Below are 6,434 nucleotides of genomic sequence, written 5' to 3'. Positions count from 1 at the left end.
CATAAAATCTTAAGGAAAAAATTTATGATTTAAAAGATTATAAAACTTTATTACTGGGCTATTTACGTGACATTTTAATTGTTTCTCATAAAATATACAACATCACAATATTTACTGAAATAGAATATTTGTGTATCATATGTATGATGAAAATTTATAGGGTATTTTGAATGATGTTTTTTAGCCTCCTTAAGTTTTAAGAGGATCTTGCAAATGAAAACCATTGTTAGTGAGTTTGACATACTCAAATTGCCCAAATGTCTGCTGTTTAAACAGCCAAACAACCAAGTCATCATTGATACTTTAGTAAAGGTGATTGAAGGCTTATTTGCATTTTACAGTTTTTATTACTATATCTAGTAGGAGACTTAAGGAGTACCTGCCAGGTTTGTCCATGCTAATATTACAATTTCCTTTTTGTGGTTCGACAGTATTTTGTGTGGAGATACTTTGAGGCTCTGTAAATATCTTGTTACTCCTCAGAACCAACTAGATTTAGCATTTCATGGATGACTTGTGTTTGAACAATTATTGCTACGATGGTTGCCAGATGATTATTTTCTTATTCTCTTCTTGGTTCTACATGGAGAAACAAAACCAATAAATAAGGGAGAAGGGAAAGCTCATGATTCTAGTGCTCCAATTCCCCAAGATTAGGCCAGTGGTAGATATTTCAAACTGACTTTATGTCTTTTTGATTTGTCCCCGTTACTCTGTCAGCACTTTTTCAGTTTCTGGCACAAGATGTTCTAAGCTAATCTTGTATTTTCTCTGCCCCAGCCCTGGAGTGAGTGATTTTTCTTAGAAGCCGAGGTGGAGCCACTGAGGAAGCACAGGCGAGCCCTCCCCAGCACGTGCTCACTGGTGCTCCCCAACAGAAGAACAGCTGCTGCATCCACTGAGGTACCAAGAAACTAGCAAAGGGCCTTCTGGCTGTCTGGGGACAGTCCTCATGTGGTCCCTGGCTCAGCCTCAAGGGTTCTGGGTTAGTCTCCCTGCAGGTTCTGTGCTGTGTCTCTAGATCAGGCTCTGCGGGAAGGGCCCTGGGAGACCCAGCAGCACAGGGTGTCTCGTCTGCCAAATGTCCCTCCCGTCCTCCCACTCTGACACTCAGGAATAGGGTAGATGGCATGTCCAGGCAGTGCCAGGCCACCTCACTGTCTCCTTTGAGATGAGCCCAGAGGGTCTTGTGGGGTGAGTGTGGAGCTGGGTACCTAGAGCCTGAGGCTGACTGTCCCTCCCTGTGTCTTGTAGGAGAGGCCTTGTCCCAGGAAAATCCCCAGGGCCTGACCTCTGGGCACACATGCAGGGAGGGAGGGTCTGTGGGCTGAGGAGGGCATTGGAACAAGATTTTGAGCACCGCTGCTCAGGGGTCTGGTCAGTGGACCATGGTCAGGGATGACCTAGTCATCAGGACCTGGTCAGTTGAGACCTGATCAGCAGGGACCTGGTTAGCAGTGGCCTCCTCAGTGAAGGCCTCGTCAGTGGGCACCTGGCAACCTAGTCATTGGAAGCCTGGTCCGTGGGGACCTGGTCAGTGGGGGCCTTATTAGTGGGGCCTGATGGGTTGGAACATAAACAATGAAAAGCTGGTTGATGGGGTCTATTCAGTATACTAGGGGCGTGGTCAGTGTGGGGCCTTAGTGCTTGGAGCCTGGTCAGTGAGGGGCTGGTCAGAGGGTGCTCAGTCAGCTGGGGACTGGTCCATGGAGAATTGTTCAGTGGGGGGTCAGGTGAGTGGCAGCCTGGTACATTGTGGTCTTGTCAGTGGGAATCTGGTCAGTGGAGACCATGTCAGTGGGAAATTGGTCACTGGGGTCTGGTCCATGAGACCCATTAAGTGGGGGCCTGGCTAGGGAGACATGGTCAGTGGCGGCTTGGTCAGTGGGACCTGGTCAATGGAGAAGAGGTCATTAGGGAACCCATCAGCGGGGACCCGGTCAGGTGTGCCTGGTCAGTAGGAGCCTGGCCAACTGGCCCCTGTGTGACCTCAGGCAGGGGGTTTGTCTGTGGAGCTTCCTTTCCTCCATCTGTAGGAAAAGTGAGTCAGGGCACCCTGGAGGGCTGCTGAAAAGAAAACGTGAGAAGATATGTTGAATCCAGCACTGCTTGGCAGACCTACAACTTTACACACAACCTATGTTCCACCTAGAGAGGGTGCCAGCCCTCTCTGCTCTGCCGGGTGCCCCTCCTCTCTCTGCATCCCCAGGGCCACCCTGGGTTGGGAGGGCAGAGATTGGGGAGCACTGTAGAGGCTATAATGCTGGCCCCAGACCCTGGTGGTGACAGTGATGAGGACCTGGGTACACTGGTGAGTGAAGCTAGGCCTGGCGGGAGAAGCAAGACAAGCCCACACATACGCGCGCACACACACACAGGCACACACGCATGCACAAACACACTGCATGCACACATGTCAGTTCAGGGGGTAGAGGACACTGACTCTGGGCCCTCTTGATCCAAATAGGCTCCCATTTTGGTGGGTTGTGTCACCCCACGATGTCACTGTTGCTGAGCCCCCATCGCCTCTGTGTTGTGGAGCAGTTAGAGGCACACAGCAGTGTCTGTGAGTGGCTCTGTGTGAAGGACTGTTTTCTAGGTGAGAGGCACATCTCAACACAGCTGACTAATCAGACTCAGGTGAGTGGAACCTGCTCTCTTCTCTTCCTCCTGGCTTAGGGACAGTCGCTATCAGGTGGGTGGTTTTGGCCTCTGGGCAGCTACTGAGGGTAATCCCTGAGCATTCACCAGGTGCCTGTTCTGTGCTGAGAGTCATCTCATTCATCCTCACAGCAATTCCATTCTGCATCTGCTCTGGACACCCCAGGACAACCCCATCAGGGCCCTGTCACCAGGCCCAGTCCGGCTCCATGATACCAAGACGCAGGTCCAGAGACAACCGCCCTGCATGGTGCCTCAGAACATGGCACTGAGCAGCTCCTTTTAAGAACATAATTTGTAATTATGTAGATTACTAATTCTACTTCAAAATGCCACACAGCCTTAAGGTGATAAAAGGAAACAATTGGTAAGTGGAAACATTGAAAACAAACATTCTTTTTTCCACTCCCAACTCCATTCCAACAGAATGTGTATGTGTGTGTGTGTGTTGGAGTTACTGAGTGACTGAAACTGTGCACGCCAGGCTGTGTTCCTGCTCATTGCTGGAGATGCTGTCAGGGGCCCTGCCCTCAACCCCAGGTCAGACCCTTGCAGTTCAGGCAGGACATTCTGGAGGAATTATGCCCTTGGAAGGATCCCTGAGGATTGACTGGTGGGTATTGGTGGATAAATACCCCAGCTCCCTTGCTCTGGGTGGGATGACTCTGAGGCGCATGTTCTATGATGTCTCTCGGAGGTACCTGGCAGGGCTGAGTCCTGGCTGCCACAGTGGAAACGTTCTTGATGAAGGTCCCTTTAACTGCTGCATTCCTTTCCTGTCTCAGTTCCCCACTCCTTTACCGGTGTTTCCTGGGATTAGCACCCTAAGGAAGAGCTGGCAGTAGAATTACTGTCCTAGAGTCATCTCCAAATAAAATTTTTATATTTGAATCTGTGCCTCAGGATCTACTTCCAGAAAACTCAGACTAAGACACACATGTTTCTGTTGGCTCTGATCCCCATAGACCTGTCATCCTGTCGTTTTTACCAAAAAGGAATGTGAGGATCAGAGAGGGCAAGTAACTTGCCCAAAATCACACAGCTGAACAGTGGAGGAGTTCAACGTTGACCATGGGCTCTCTGGCCCTAATGTGGATTCTTGCTGCTCTCCCATGAGACTCCTCCCTTGTCAGGGTCAAATGAATGAATGGAGGACATTAAAAGTAGGGTATCTGACACCTGTGCCAGAGAAAGCCAGGCTCATGGCTGGTGCCTGTGCACTCACTCTTAACCTCATTAAGAGTAATAATGAAAAACATGTTAAGTGCGACCACGTGCCTGGGGGTGTTGTTATATGCAATTTGCTTACTTTAAATAATTTTCACAATAACCTTGTGTTTACTTCTAGTTTTTAGGTGAAAAAACCAGGAAAGTTGCCAAAATTAACACTGCTGGTCCAGGTTTGAACCAAGCAGTCTGCACCTGGAGTCCTTGTTTGTAACCATGGCACCCTGGCTTCTCACACATCTCATCGTGGAGTTCCACCTTGTGTCAGGCATGGCACTGAGCAGTTTCTTTTAAGAACATAATTTGTAATTATGTAGATTACTAATTCTACTTCAAATGCCACACAGCCTTAAGGTGATAAAAAGAAACAATTGGTAAGTGGAGGCATTGAAAACAAACATTCTTTTTTCCACTCTCAACTCCATTCCAACAGTTGGGACAGTGTTTTCTCTGTGCCTGTGGAAACCTCAGCTGCTGTGCCGAGGCGTCTGGTCCCTCCGGGGAATGTGGCAGTCAGGTGCTAGAAGGGACCTCAAAGCGGCTGAAGGGTCATTAAGAAAAAGCTGTTTACAAAGGTGTGGGCAGGGCCAAGGGGACTCAGGAGGGATGGCGTAGGGCCATGGGGTTAGTGTCATCTGGGAGTTGCCACCACCCCCCAGGCTGGTGGGGCCATGGAGAAGCTGTTCCAGGAACTCATAGGGAGACTCTGCAGCTGAAAGAGGAGTCCAGAGGAGGCATCAATCCCTGTGCCCTTTGACTGCGTCCAGATACCCCCACTGACCACACTACCATCTCCTTATAAGACTGGAGAGGCTGCAGGGAGGGGGGCTAAGCCTCCTATGGTGGCTCACCTCCAACAGTGAGTCAGCACCGGCTCCCCTACCCCCACAGCCTAGGGTTCACTTAGCCCCTCTATCCTGCATGGTCCCCTTTGCTACTGGGAAGCAGATACCCAAATGAGCAGCAGTACCCCGTTTCTCCCTGCAGGCCCCTCTGCTCCTTATGAGTGGTGCTTTGTGGGTCTTCTCCCTTGGTTTTGGATGAGAAACCCCCTTTCCCCTTCCACAGGGATTGTTTCTGTGGACCCCACTCCGAGTTTTTCCCTGATGGGAAAACAGGCAGGTGGGGTGGTGGGACCAACTCCTTAGAACCAGCAATGCCATACAGATCCCACTAGGGGGAGTTCATGCTAAGTGTCACGGGTCCTCTAGAATTTTCTGAAGCTTTCCTGTTTTTTTTCCCCCTCCTAACCAGCGCATCTGATCTCCTGGGATCTCTACTAAGATGCTGGCAGCCCAGCCAGCTTGTCTGGCCCTGGACGTGCCTTCAGGGGCTGGTTATGCTTCATGACCTGCATTACGGTCAGTGGTCAGTAAGTAGCACCTGCTTCTAGCTTCACTGTTGGGCCAGATTTCATCCCTACCACAGCTCTGCAGTGAGGCTGCTGCTTCCTGCTTCCTCCATGGGCCCTGCGTGAAGTTGCCCCATGTTTCTGTTTGGGCACCACTGAGGAAGGAAGCATGAAGGACGCACAGGTCAGGCCATTCTGTTGCCCACCTTGTACTGGGTCTTTACTCCCGGGGTGGCTCCAGGGACTGGTCCTTCTCCATGGCCCCCTCCACATTTCTCAGGTTTCTGCTCAAAGGTCACCTCTTGGAGAAGTCGCACCTTGTCACTGTGTTTGGAACAGCTCCCTCAGTTTCTTTCTAGCTCATCTCACTCTGGTAACGTCTGTCATTGCCACCACCATCTGACCTAGTCTTATGACCTGTTAGCTTTCTTCAACTGACATGAGCACCAGGGTGGCAGGGGCCTCATCTATCTTGTTTCTTCTGTGGCCTGGATCCTAGCACCATGTCTGATACAGGGAGATGCTGAAGGGAAGTTTGCTGTTGAAAAACTGTCTACCCGGGACATGTTACTGTTAGTCTAACCTGTACCATTTTGTAAACCTCCAGCCATTTTGCAGACCCTGGTCAGAGTGAAACATTCCATGGGAATTCGGGCTGTGAGAAATATCTTTCCTGACCACCTGACTGCAGGAACATCCTTATCACATCGTCCAGGGCAAAAGCCCAACAGCCTGACTGCAGGAACATCCTTGGCATATCCTGCTGGGCAGCAAGCTCTACTGCCCAGACCCCTCCCTCCCAGTCCCATGATTACCCCAGCCTGTGAGTGGCAGTTGGTACTGGCACTAAGCTGGTTTCCTCCTCCGCAGGGTTTTGCTGGCAATAAAGGTGTTGCTGTTGAAACTGCCAACTGTCTCTCTTTCTTTAACCCTCACCTTGCTTTCAAAACCTAACAATAACTTACCTCTTCATTTTACCAAGGAGGATATGGGACTCAAGGAGAGCAAGTGACTTACCTAGAATTACACAGCCAGTGAGTAACAGAGCCTGAACTTGAATTCAGTTCAGCTGAATCCAGAACCAGTGTCTTCCTGAGAGTCCAGGGAAGGAAAAGGTGGAACTGCAGCCAGTGAGTGCCCACACACTTGTCCTAGGAGACCCCAGGCGGGCTCCTGAGAATTGTGTCCTCATGGG

At 50.2% G+C, this 6,434-nt stretch overlaps 1 long non-coding RNA gene across 3 annotated transcripts; it reads left to right on the top strand.

The window, feature by feature from the left end:
• Window positions 1–774: 774 nt before the first annotated feature.
• LOC108529301 (uncharacterized) lies at window positions 775–6,141 on the top strand. 3 transcript variants are annotated; one of them, XR_001885483.1, is made up of 6 exons: window positions 775–903; window positions 2,468–2,640; window positions 2,794–3,028; window positions 4,010–4,262; window positions 5,143–5,260; window positions 5,847–6,141. It is a non-coding gene; the product is annotated as an uncharacterized LOC108529301 (long non-coding RNA). The 3 variants fall into 3 exon arrangements; XR_001885484.1 differs by having other exon boundaries at window positions 4,010–4,747; XR_001885482.1 differs by having other exon boundaries at window positions 4,010–5,260.
• The last annotated feature ends 293 nt before the right edge of the window (window positions 6,142–6,434 follow it).

The sequence above is a fragment of the Rhinopithecus bieti genome, unplaced genomic scaffold, assembly GCF_001698545.2.
Source record: "Rhinopithecus bieti isolate Rb0 unplaced genomic scaffold, ASM169854v2 scaffold_6063, whole genome shotgun sequence".
In the NCBI taxonomy this organism is placed as follows: domain Eukaryota; kingdom Metazoa; phylum Chordata; class Mammalia; order Primates; family Cercopithecidae; genus Rhinopithecus; species Rhinopithecus bieti.
This window is presented reverse-complemented; position numbering and strand designations above follow the sequence as displayed.